Source organism: Manacus candei, unplaced genomic scaffold, assembly GCF_025592945.1.
Source record: "Manacus candei isolate 608988 ecotype Guabito, Panama unplaced genomic scaffold, ASM2559294v1 h1tg000077l, whole genome shotgun sequence".
In the NCBI taxonomy this organism is placed as follows: domain Eukaryota; kingdom Metazoa; phylum Chordata; class Aves; order Passeriformes; family Pipridae; genus Manacus; species Manacus candei.
In genome coordinates this window covers 3,050,561-3,064,360 of record NW_026138125.1, presented here as the reverse complement: position 1 = coordinate 3,064,360, position 13,800 = coordinate 3,050,561, and the positions used below count along the sequence as shown (strand labels likewise).

The 13,800-nt window shown below is 39.4% G+C and overlaps 1 protein-coding gene across 3 annotated transcripts in view; it reads left to right on the top strand.

The window, feature by feature from the left end:
* Nucleotides 1–13,800, top strand: part of NXPH2 (neurexophilin 2) — a 74,010-nt gene that overhangs the window by 36,432 nt on the left and 23,778 nt on the right. Inside the window, exon 1 of one of the 3 annotated variants that reach the window (XM_051810319.1) lies at nt 141–201. The exons of the other annotated variants lie outside the window; for them this stretch is intronic. The gene's annotated coding sequence lies outside the window, so the exon portion shown is untranslated. Of the gene's footprint in view, nt 1–140; nt 202–13,800 lie in introns of those variants that run through there. 3 annotated transcript variants of the gene reach the window in all.

The following is a 13,800-nucleotide window of genomic DNA, read 5'->3' as shown; positions in this document are numbered from 1 at the left end:
GCCTCTTTTCGTGTGCGAGACATAGTGGGTTGCGCAGGTAGAGCCACCTGCGCTTGGGAAGCTCCCCCGTTAGTCTCGGCTTGCTGCAGCGCAAGCCAGGTGTTTTTTTAATTTTTATCAGAAACTGTGCGACCTGCCGGTGTTACGCTAAATATTCCTCTGCGTGCGGTGGGGGAATGCGGGGACTGACGTGGTGGCAAGGTGAGATGCAGACTGTGAAATTCAGGGCTCTGAAGGGAGGGAGGCAAAACGAGGTGCGCGGCTGGAGGCGGGCGAGGAGCTCAAGTTCTCCCCACGCCAGCAGTGCCTCGTTCGTGGAGCACTGATGGTGGGAAGCAAATGGATTAATGCTCCTGTTCAGGTGGCAGGAGAGGTTAAAAAGAGGAAAAAATGTATTTGTAGAAGAGTTTGGCCATATTCACTTTAATTTCGAAATCCCATTTTAACTTGGGGTGAGTTTTGGTTTTACTGCCAAATACCTCCGCTGCAAAGTTATGCCTCTCTTCCCCAGCTGCCTTGGACCCGAAAGTTTGTCACCGTAGTCAATAGGGAGTGTGTAATAAACCTTGAAGGGATTAAACACCCTCCTTAAGAACTGGAGTCTAGTATTACAGCGTGAGGTGATTGATTAGTTTTTGAGGAAGCTGATGTCAAATTCTAATCCGGTTCTGGATTGTGCTTGTCGTGTAATGTTTTTTGCTCCAGCACTTTATCATAGCAATGAAGTAGCGAGCTGCAGCCCTGCGATAAGGCACACATTTCTTTCACACTCCCATCCTTTTGGACAATAAAAGGCTGTTTACATTCTTCACATTCCTGCAGCCCAGTTTCCAGCTAATCAACACGCAGGGATGAGAGATGGGAAAGCAGAGCAGCAAATGGATTACAAAGTTGCTGAGCAGAAGGGAACTGAATAAAAACGCTCCTTCCTCATGCCTGCAACCTCTCTCACCCCTTCTCACACCTTCCTCTTTATTTTTTTTTAAGAGATATCAAAAGGGATCGATTGAAACCTGAATCATCAGGGATCGGGTCTGTTACACAATGTTTTATGGATGATGTTGGGAAGTTTCTTGCTGTGGTTTTACATGCTGTAAGTGATGGCTGGCTAAAAGAAGCAAAGTTGCTGCCTTGAATCAAACAAAAATCATAAACAGTCACTGAAGGTTCCCAGGTGGATGTGGCACTCAGCTCACTCAGGAGGATTCATTTTTTTCTGCATTCTTTATATACAAACCAAGAAGGTTTTGAACTCAATTAGTTATATAGCTGATATAAATTAGCTTAAATAGCAAATTAAAGCAAAATGAGAATGTGTGAGATTTTTGATGCATTTTAGGCTTACCTTGTAAGGCTAACCCACTGCTAAAAAGTTGTGTAAATACCTTTTGGCATGGTCTTACCAGAACATCTGGTTAACATCTGGTTAAATTTTTTGCTTACTATAAATTAAAAATATTTGATGTTGGTGGTAATGCATTGAATACAAGTCTCTGCTATTCTTTGTTCTCTGGCCAGTATTTGGAGGGACTGCTGGCTTCCCGGAGTCTGATTAGGAGCTTTAGCAGGCAGGCATTGGTGTTACTGGTTCTTGACTTTTTCTTTCTATTTTTAACCAAAGATCAACATGGTTAATATTATTCAAGAGTAAAGGCTCAGCATTTCAGCCAAGAAATAAAAAAATCATTGGTTTCAGTGTTGCAGTGCAGCAGCATTCTAGTGAGCCATAAATGCTATCACCAAACCCTTCCTGATGGGGCAATCTTAATTTTTTTATAAAACATACAAGAGGTGTCAGAATGCGAAATATTTTGGCACTGTATTTCAGTGAAGATAGAAGTACCTTTTATTTAATAAATTGAATTTCGAATAGTGCCTTGCCTTTCAAATACCAAAGTGTGCTGTCTGCTTACCTACTTCCTAAAGATGCTTAAATTAGGATGAAATCCATGTGAAACTTCATAAATTTGAGGAGATTGTGGCAGAGAGTCTCACTGAATTTCTGAAAGTAGTGTTAGATGATTTTTTTATATGCTGTTCTGTCAGAAGTTCATGTTTAGTACCTTTAATAGAGTGTAGACGTATTTTTGTAGCATGTTCCTGGAGTATTATTTTGATTAATAGTTGGTGTACCAGTATGCATGCAGCATAAGCACATATATATTTCCTCAAATATTTTGCATATTTGGGCATATGTAACAGTAAGGAAGCCTGCTGTAGAGTCAGGTTAAGGTGCTAAGTTGCTCCTGTATAAATGCGTTGATTTTAAAAGTCAGGTTTACCTTATGTTGACAGTATGGAGCAAAACAACAATTTGCAATGCACAGCCAGTACTTGTCTGGGCTGCTATTGATAAGAAGATGAAGAATTGTTGTGTTGTGTTATCACTAATAGGTACTCTTGCTTTACCATTAATTTTCACTAAGCTTTTCCAATTGTCACGTAATTGCTGAATGCCCTGTTAGTTACCTCTTCACAAATAATAGAGTTCTACATGTTGAATATTGAAGAGAGTGAAGTATTAGGATAATACAGTTTATAGTATGCCTGATAGTGTTTTATTAAGTTATCTTTAAATACCTTAAAGGAAAGGGGGCTTCTCCTACTTGCCCGGGAATATTACTTGTCATTTTAAAGAAATCTTGTTAAAAAAAAAAATAAAATGCTGTCAGTATCCATTATTTCCTTTTCATGTTATTAGTTTGCACGTTTAATGCGTCGTGTTTCATAACATTGTTTAAAATAGCTTAGATGGGGTCTTCAAAATGCGTGATATTTCCCTCTTTCCTTTAGGGAAGAAAAGAAATAAAAGCAGTATGCAGGTTTTGAATCGAGAAGCAGAGTTAGTTACTACTTTGTCTTGGCGAGGTAGTTACAGACAGGCACTCAGGCAGGACCTGTGGTTCTGTAGGGTCATCAGGCACCATAACTATTTGCACAGTCTTGCATCTTTGAGGTCTGAAATTAAGGAAGGATCACAGCAGCATTTTCCAGTGCCTACAGTTAAAGTTGCACCAGCATTTCCATCAAGAAACTCCCTTCTAACATTATCATTGGGCAGAGTTGTTGCTGTGTTAGAAATCCAGAAATCAATCATTTTACAAACCCTTAAAAGCAGTTGATTTTTTTTCCCCCCAGTAGTGTTTGCATAGATAAGAAATAATTGGGAAAAAATGACCAAGGGTGTTATTTTAAGACTTTTCTCCACCAGTTTGAGAGTACAGTGTTTGATATGAGGGAAATTCAATGATAGATTGTTTGTCTTGGAATTTCAAGGGCTGAAATTGTCTAACAAACTGGTTTTTGTTAAAGTTAATGAAACAAAATTTTTACAGAAGTTTTTTTTTAACAGAGTTTAAGGTTCTTAATAACTTTAAGCTGAGAAGAATATTTGCTACAGTAGAAGACATTGCTTCATAAGAAGAAATTACTTGAAAACTGAGATAACACTGCCTTTCCATTTAAAATATGTATACCCTGTAAGGCTTAGAAATACAGAGGTATGTTCCTCCTGGCTACTTTAATTTGGTCTTCTAGCCCTGCAAACGTATTCCAGGTAATGTGCCCTTGCAGTGAGAATCAGAAATAGGCACCATGCAAAACTCTCAACTCCATTTCGGAAAGGTAAATGCTTCCCTCTGGTCATCTTGAAGCACACGGCTGAAATTCCATCCCCTTTAATTTCAGGGGGAAATTTGTCATGAAATATACTGGGCCCAACCTTTCATTTGGTTTATTTTGTTATTTTTCTCGATGCTGTGGGCATTCTAAACCTATGTTTCATTCTTGTGTATTAATGTGAGTAACTCAAGGAATTCAGGCAGTTTGCAGTTGAAGACAGATCAACAAATGCTGGTTTCAGAAGTTTGAGAATTTATTACCCTGAATGAGAAGTTGTGTCTTAAGGTGGAGGGGGCCAGGTTTAGTTTACAGAGGAGGTTCACAACTCAGTCTGTCCTCACATCATGTCTTTTGACCTAGTTCTGTGGAATTGGTGGCTGATGTTTTTCAATTTGACTGAAAATTGTAGGTTGACTGGGACACAGAGAGGTTAAGGATCCTACTTAAAATCTGCACAGAAAGTCTGTTTGATGTCCAGTAGACCACAAGACACTCCAGGCTTCCCTAGCACAGGGCAAGTAAAATCCAAGTCTCAATCTTTCCATGTGTAACATGCAAGGAGTTTTTCTGCCGTTGTAAAGCACTTTGAGAAATGTCAGAGATGTGGTGTAAGTGTAACTGACAGGGAAGTGAAATGGAAAGATCAGTGGAGCCCAACTGCTAAACTGGGATGCACTGATCACTCCCACCTTCCTGGTTTTCCTCCTGCACCTTGGTTTCTGCAAGAAAGGAGCTCAGACATGGGAGTCAGAAAGGAGCAGCAGAAACCCCTCACTAGAGGGACATTCAGGGCATCAGAAAGATACAACTCCTCTCTAGTTGCACCAATCTCCTGTACTGTTGAAAATTTTACCTTTAATCGGCACTTTATAAGCCAAAGTGTATGAGAAGGAGCAAGAGCTGCTCAGCATGATGTGGGGAATGAGCACTGGGGTGTCAGCAATGTATGTATGGTCTGTGGGTGAGGTGTTAACCCGTATTTGGCCCAAGTGTTTAAGGCATGGTAGTTCTTGGGCACCTCTGGTAAAGAGCTGAAATCAGGAAAGATCAGTGCTAGTCCAGAATGGTTTTAAGACAAAAGCTGCGATTCCATAGCTGTGGGTTGCATCTTGGTCAGAAACAGAGCGAGCCCTCCTGGTGCTGAGGGAAACCTGTCGCTTTGGATCTTTCACACGTACTTGTCAATGTATCAAAATCAAAAGCAGCGAGGAAAAAGGAAGATTTTTTTCCTTTTTGTGCCTGCATGCTTCACAAGACAGTACATTTGCTCTGTTAATCCATCTTCTAGTCCTGATTTTTGCCGACTTCTTTAACATACCACTTCACTATACCAATTATAAAGCACAAATAGCAGCCTTAAACTTTTTACCACATCAAATCTTGGAGAACTGAGTGAAATCTAGCAGAACTGGAAAAGAGGAAAGTTCCCCTTCACATGACTATTAAAAATTCATCCTGAACTTGATTTCCAAACATCCTATTTTGAGGCAGCTCTGGCCATTCACTTTGAATCTTAAATATGTGTATGTTTATTTGTCCAACCCCATTCTTCATTCCCATTCGGTTTCCATTTGCTCAATTTCCCACTGTGTTTGTAGCTATAGTTCCTGTAGTTTGTTTAGGAAGTTAAGACTCAGAGTTAAAGAAAATCAGGGGTGGACCTGCTAGTTAGGTTCTGCTTCCAGCAGAGCATCACTACTGCAAAGTAAGTCCATGAGAGACACATTTCAGCCTCTTAGAGACCCTTTCCTCAATTTAGGACTGTTTACACTTGCAGGTTTTATCTGGTACTCTTATCTGTAAAAAAAATCCATTTATCAGTTGGTTCCTTGTGGTTCAGAAACTCTTATTGTAGTGTTGTAGCACTGAAAATGTGATAACATCCATGCAGTCACGCAACACAGTTGTGCCTACAGCTGAGTCACGCACCTGGGTTACACCCTGAGTAATCCGAGCTGATGGAGGACCCTCAATACAAAGATGCAGCCCAGGAGTCTGCATCTTGCAGGAGGAACACAGGCTGCAGTCCTAATGTTCCCCTGCTCCCAGACTCCACATACAAGGCACTTGAGATGCTGGAAAACCGATGGGTCCTGTGCAGAAATACGGGAATTGTCAGCACTCCGCCAGGTGAGCAAGAAATGGGATGGAAGGGGCGGGTGTGGATGAGTTTCTGGGTGAATCTCACACAAAATCTATAAGGTCTGCAGGTCAGGAGTTGGAAAACAGTGTTTATTCCTTTCCTGTAGGGAATCCCCTCGTGTGCTGGTGTTCTGTGTCAGCTTTAAGCTCAGTTGCAGTTAACAAAAAGGTTCAAGGAAACAAATTAAGAGTGGGGAGGAAATAAAGGGCTGTGAAGTTGGATCTGCAGTTCAGACTAAGTAGTTCTGTCCTTGCAGCAGAGATATCAGTGCTGGTGTGATGCTCTGCTCTTCCTGGAATGGCAGTACTTACTGTAAATACAGAATTTGAATGATTGACTATAATTTGCGGTAGAATTAAAGAGCTGTTAGAGCTGTAGTTCTTGAGATAGGTTTTCTCTTTGTTCCAAATGATTGGTAGTAACAGAAGCTATTATTAGCTGGGAAGTGAAAATGAAAGAATAGGGAGAAATAAAAAAGAAAACGAAGAATCTACTGTCTCAAAAATCGGTTTTTATGTGTATTGGGGGCAATTATGGTTATTATATCATTGCAGTGCAGATTTGAGGCTACTTTAAAAGCTCTAATTCTGCTTCTCCAGATCCAGCATATTTCTTTTATGTTTACAATCAGCTGAGAATTTCTTTACTTGTTTTTGGTGATGACCAGGTATTTCTAATATCACAAATCACCAGTATGAACACGACCTTAATTTCATCTGACTTTAGCCATTATCTAGGAAAATAAACCACTTGTGCATAGAAGTGCTTCTATATTTATTCTGTTATTAAGTAGATTTAAGGGCTTTTTATGGTTTTGATGGAGAAGGAGCTGGCTGTGCTTGAGGGTGACCTGGAGGAAAAAAGCCCTGGGATTTTGCTGAGGGAGAAAGAGATAAATGCAAGAAAGAGGAAAAAGAGGAAGATGATGGAAATAAAACAATGCCTTCAGCAGTTGAAATGAGCCTGGGCAGTTAATGCAGGAGGAGAAGGACCGACAGACTGACAGTAACCAGGAATATTCCCACAATTACACCGAATTCTACCTGTGTATGAACCTCAGGAGGGTGAAATATGGGACCTCTAGTGCTGCCTGGCTCTTTTCTCCTTACAAGCACCTGCTGGTTGCTTCTGTTGTTTGCTACATATCTCTGGAAAGTTGGAATTGCTATTTCTTGTGGGGCTTCAAGGGTCTCATGGCCAGTGCTTTTTTTTCTTGAGCCTTTAGTTGTAACTGTTACTAGTGAGTGTGTTCTTCCACCACTGGGAGCCTAAAACAGATAAAGTATTCCCAAGTTGAATTTTCTCCTTACCCCAGGTGATTGTTAGAAGAAACCTCCAAAAACTGTAGTACAGGAATAGGTATATAACAGTAATTTTATAGTGCGCTGTAGTCAGAATGACACTTTTTAGTCAAGATGTCTTACACGTGTGCCATTATTGTTTTGGGAAATCATAGAAACAAAGTAGAGCCTCAAGGCACATGTCTCAGCTTCACCTCCAGTAGACCAGAAGAATATTCTGTATAGCTGACCCTTTCCTTCACTGGCCCATCTCCATACAAAGGCAAAAAGCTGCTGAATCTGATCTTAACTGGCTGACAACAGGGGCATTTTCAGAGTGTCATAATGTGGATCAAGGCAGGAGTGAAGCCCAGCCCTTCAGTCTCTTGAGCAAAATGTGCCAGGGAGAAGGCTAAAGCCTGTGTTTTCCACTCATTAAACTAATAAAATGCTAATCAGCTCTGTGGAAAGATTTGCAGTAGATAATGTGACTGCTGTGGCATCACTGAGTTATCAGGTGTGTTAGCCTCGGCCACTTTAAATTAGGTGATTGAAACACCTCTTTTCTTTTGAAGCCTATTCAATTTCTTCTACTTTTTTGACTCCTTTCAATTCTGTCACTGCTAAAGGCAAGGAAAAGACTGATGTTAAACTCCTTACCAGGTTGGGACAAATCCTATGATAGAGCTGCTGTTGTATTCCAGGCTCTGCTTCATCCCGCTGCTGAACCTCTGAGTAGTTTACATTAAATTAGTCTTCCCGTATTGGAAACATCCATTTTTTTAGGTAATTTTGAATCAAAGTGCACTCTGTTCTGTGCTGAATGACAAATCCATCAGTCTTCTTTGCATTCCCCTGGCTTGGGTCTGCTCCCTGCTGTAAGGAAGTTTCTGCCCCTCCAGGGAGCTTTTCCAGACTGCGGTCCGTTGTGAGCTGCCTGCTTGCTAACTCTCTTTCTCTCTCCCTCCATGCTCCATCTTCCTAAAGTTTGGGGTTTTTTTTCCAAGCAGAGAATGCTCAGTTCCTCTGGGAGAAGCAGCAGCTTCCTTGCTTTCCCTCTTCCTTCTGGAGATGCTCAATCCAAAGTACAGTAGCCAGCAGCAGGTAGAAAGACTATATTCCTTTCTACTGCTCAGCTTCAATTTTTTTTTTTATTTAAAGATTTTTAAAAATTATTTTTTTTAATCGTATTTAATTTTTGTACATGAAACTAGTAGTTAGAACCACCTTTCCAGAATCTATTAGTGGTCATCAGTTCAGCCTTCACTGACAGCTTCTGTCCAAGCTCTCTGGTTAGCGGATCAGTCCAAAGGTTTATTGGCTCTAAGTTGTAGATTGTATAATGTAGTTCCAGAATGTTTCCATTTAAAATGGTCAATTTTTAAACCCATTTGTCATGATTCAAAATCTGAGTGGATATCCACTATTATAACACATGACTGGAATGTGATACCTTTTTTTTTTTTTTTTAGAGGAGCAAGTTTTACAGAACTTCAGATCCTATATACTCTGCCCTCAAAAGCATTTTTCTCTAAAAAGCATATTTTTCCCCTTTGACAGCCATTCCCTGTGAAGGTCTTGCTGTGACAGTGAGCTGTGGTGTGTAACATTTAGACTCAGACCAAGAGATACAACAAACTGCATTTCTTCCACGTTAACATCCTGGGGGCACAGAAGGTATTTGGTTTCTTTACACTCTCACTTCTCCCCCCTAGAACCCAAAATCCTGGATTTTTTTTTTCTATAGCAGTTCTGGTGAAATCACAGCTGATGCTTTTCCTTACAGTTCTTAAATAGTGGCAAAGTCATTCTCATCCATCTCACTCTTTGAGCCTTTTCTTATTTTTCTTCTCACTGGAATTCAGTATCCGGTTCCTGGCACCAAACTGAAGTTAGCTAAAATAATACCAATGTGTTGAGTGTCTGACAGGAGAATAAATGCATTGTTGAGTTAGGACCTATTTGATTTAAATTAAATTAAATGCCTCTAAATGTAAGAATGAGAAAACATGACATACCTCATACTCAGATCCATTTTATGGTGTTCACCCTATAATCCTTTTATTCAAACACGCATGACCTATGTGTTATCAGCAATGGACAGCTTAAGACTGCTGTGACTAGGGAATTGAAACTCCATATTTTATTTAATAAAACCTTTTTGTGGATATTGGATGGGATCTGTTACTCTCCTTGCTTAGACTGAAGGTTCAGTGTTGCTGCTTTTAATACTTGATGTTGAATAATGGGGGAAAGAATGAATTTAAAATAGCTAACTTTGTATTTATGATGACTAAGAATACCAATCTGCAGAAATTTGCCTTCTGGAGAGTTTGCAATATTCTTCCAATCAACAACAGAGTTATATTTTTTTGTGGAACAAAAAGATTAACATGGTGGAAAATAGAAATATAATGGCAATTGTATCTTTCTTGTACTTTGACGGATTGAATTGTCTTGTCCAGTTCAGATTTATTTTTATTTTTTTCATTGAAGCTGGTAATTGTGAAGGAGATTCAATTTTTTTTCTGTTTAGGTATTGAAACTGTAGTCCTGATAACACAACCCACTAGTCACTTAACTGACTTGTCCCATACCAGTGACTTTGACATCCAGTGATTTCAGGGAGTGTTGAGATAAACTGAGTCTGTGACTAGGGGTTAATAAAGCCTGCTCTTTTATGAGCATGTCCCCCATGCCCCAATTTCTGTCTTACCTACTACAGTTATGTAACAGAAATCTAGTTATCCTTGGGATCACCAGCTCTGATCCAACTAAAGTGCACAGAATGGCTGAACAGTTATTTCAGTGGGACTTCCTCAGTTTGAGAATAACATCTTAACTAAATGTGGTTAGGAATTTTTCTACGCTTCTGGAAAATTCAAAATCACTGAAAGATAGTAGAGAAGTTATCAGTGTCACAGCTTTGAATCAAATACCTGCAGAATGGTGCCTGAGAATGAAATTTAGCAAGTTCCCCACACAGAAAGGAGATGCCTATAAGGTCCAGAACCCTCTCGTGGGTCACAAGGATGCCCACTTTCACCTAGACTAGGAGGCTTTTTAGGAGTAGCTGGACAGCCTAAGGTAGAACAGCTATTAATGACTAACAAATAAATAGGTGATAATATCTCCATTCTCTCTGAGCAAATAAGTCAGTGCTTATCCCCTAATTAGGATAGCAGAAGGGAAAGTGAGCCTGCATCTCTCAAGGCAGTATCAAATTTATCAAGGGAGACAGGATTCTGCAGGAGGGTGCTCAGTCCCTGCCCTCGACAGGACTAAAAGCTGCTTGGATCTACCTTTTGGGGGAAGAGAGAGAATAGGTACAAATTTGTTCATTTATTTTGGTGGGAGGTCAGATATGAACAAATTCAGTGAGAGCAGGAAGCTGACTCCTCTCGATTCTATCTTCCTTCTGCAGAGAGACACTAGAAAATGAACTATGATGGAGGCATCACTGCAGGCATTCTTACCTCATTCTGTGACCTTAGTCAAAGGTGCATGAAAACCACATCCTGGATTGGATCCTTCAACAGAAATTAATGAAGAAATGCCTGGATTTGTATCCTGAGAGAGCCCATACACAGATTAGATGATCAGGTCCTCAGTGAGGCATGCTCCAAAACAAACTAAATGGAATTTGCAACATTAAAACTCAAGGACTACTTGGGTCATGTGTCTTCCTGTGTCATTTCAGAGATTATAGATTTAAGCATCTGTTACAAACCTGGGGGAAAACTGCACTAGCTCTCTGTCAAGCTCTCCCTGCTTTTGTTGTTATCTTTATCAGATGGATACCAGGAAAAGCTATCCAATATCCTGTGATGTTGGCTTGCTCATGCTGAACACTTCCTAGTATTCTTCCTTTATGTTTTTTTAGAAGGTCCCATGATAATCTCTAGGAAGTCTCACAGCTGATGGTATCATATTGTTTAGCAAGTTTTTTCTAATACTATGCACAAAGTTTCCCTAATTCGTTCCCTTTATGCTTAGCTATCTCCTTTTCTATCACTCTTGAGACACTTTGTTCAGGCTGCATTATTTGCCTGTTCCTTGGGACCTTTTTCTCAAAGAACTGCAACATTAGCACAATGAGTCATGGAGAGTTTTGCTTCTTTATTCATCTTTTCTACTGTTTCTGAGTGTTTAGAGTAATATACACTTTTTTTCTTCCCTCTTCCCTGTTGGTTTTCACAAAACATCTTAAAGGAAAGATATCCCACGTGCTGAACAAATTTGTTTAGATGATGTCTTTTAACCCGTTAGGGATTATATAGGAGTCTTGGAGAATTTGGCAATTTTACAGATTAAGACAATGGGCTAGATTCAGGAGGAAGACATTATATTCTGCATAATTCTCTTGGAATATTTTTTTTCTACTCCAAACTGTGATGCTTCCACTACCAATTTTTTATTATTTTTTTTTTAATGGGCATGTGATCTAGACAGGTTGGATTTTTTTGGGACATCTGCAGCCAGCCCATGAGGATGGGACACTGTGTGTGTTCTGAAGATGTGAACTACGTGACTGTATTAGCACTATGCATGAGTTAACAAGCACAGCACCAAAAAGTAGGATTAGTGTAGGGTTCATACAGTTATAAGGTTTTGATCAGCTCAGAGCTCAGGGAGAACACTCTTGTATCTAGCCAGAAACATTACCAATCTCCCTGATGTGATATTTCCATTGCGAGATCTTCAGGGGTGTCTTCTGCTTCGTTTACAGAGCACACATCAGTGCTCTGAGTAAAAATTAGAGTGTCTGAAAAGAAAAATAACAGCAGGAATTGCACATAAACAGATTGTGTACCTAAATGTTTCACTCACTGTAATTTCTGATTAAAGAAATATCCCACAGATTCCCAAGGGACACTTTTCTTTGCAAGCAGTGATAACCTTTATAGTTGTCAGTGTATAAGAAAAGCTTCTGTTGAAGGATGTTATTAAAAGAATCACATGTTTTGTTGATATAAACCTAACACTGCTTCAAATTTCCTATTCCTGAAAGAAATACATTTAGAGTAGTCTGTAAAATAGTCTTTTTGCCTGGAACCACCACCTTTTCTCATACAAGCCATCATCTTTAATAGATAAACTTTCCATTAAGAGCTAGACAAGATGCTAGTTTTTCTTTCAGCAGTTAGAAACAAGAACAATAAATGTGTGGGAGAAATGCATCAATTTGGTTAGGAACATCAAAGTGTGTTCTTATCTGAAATATAGACAAATCAGTTCAGAGAAGGCTCCGAGTATAGAATTATTGACCCTGGAGGATAAGATACAGAATAACCTTCCTAGGCTGCGCTTTGTCAATTTTAAGTAGTGTTTGCAAGGTGAGTAGTTTAAAAGTCTCATCCCCCTCAGCAAAATATTAATAGTAGATGCATCAGACTTTTTCCTAAAAGTTTTTTCCCTTTATAAATTACACTGCTATAAAAGTATGTTAATGTTCTATGCATCTATTAATCTTCTCTAAGACAAAATGAATAAATCCAACTGATTGATGTAACTCATAAAAGTACATAATTGTGTCTCTCTCTGATCTGGTTGTTAATTTTCTGATGTGGTCTCAATTCTGGGACTAACTGGTTGAGCCCTCTCTGTAGTGTGTCACAATGCTGGAAGCGATGGGGTCTGCAGTCCTACATCCCTGTAGGGTGAAAGATTAACTCAGTAGATCACTGAGTTAATGTGTTAAATGAATATTTATTTAATCATTGTAAATATAAATACAATTCTCACAAGTTAACTTATGAGATAAATTCTTCTTCCACGTGGTGCTAATTGTGATATATTTAAACCTATCAGGCAAAACAATTATTCTGTTTTATTCAAAATGCTTTTGAGCCATCTATTCAAGAGGTGAACTGTCTTCCAGACAACCCAGATAGAAAGCAGTCCTCATTACATTAAAGAAAACCTCATCCTATGACACATTCTCTGTGTGTGTGTGTGTTTGTATAAGTATATATATATATATATATACGTAAGACACTGTCCTGGGGAAGTTAGCAGGTGAAAGCTGTCCTTTAAATCAAGCCCACAACACAAATATGACTTTTTTTCAAGGAACATGTAGATTAAAAACAAGGAAAAAGAATTGCTAAACACCTTTGATCCAACATCAACAACTGTCAATGGTATATTTTGAAAATAACTGTATAATGAAATCTGAAGCAAACAAGATTGTTTAAATCATCTTCTTTGGGTAGATTAGTTATTGGGAGGGGGTGGTGGTGTTTATACTGTGATTTCCGGCAAACCACGTCAAAACTTTTCAGTAATGATAGTGATTATGAACATTTAAGCCTCCAAAATCCCTCTGTGAATTCAGTCTATAGTCTTAGAGAAGAACGGGACCCATTTGTTACCATTGTCTGGTTAGAGTGTGACACATTAACTGTGGCCTTCTGAGCCTCAGCCCAGCAGCTTTTCACCCACTTTTAGTCCACTCCTCAGGGCAGCAATGTTCCAGCCTGGAGACAGAAATGCTTGGGAGACTGTGTCAAAAACCTTGACAAAGTAGATGACACTCCTCTGCTCTCTCCTCATTCACAGATCTAGTAATTTGATAAATATTTGGTGACCAGTTTAGTCAAGCATGGTAAATTTAGTAAATCCATGGTAAATCTATGTTGTTTATTCCCAGTCATCATCTTCCCCTTCATGTGTCCACATATGACTCTAGAAAGGATTTACTCTGTGATTTCCCTGAGGGCTGAAGTGAGTCTGAGCAGTTGATAATCTCCCAGA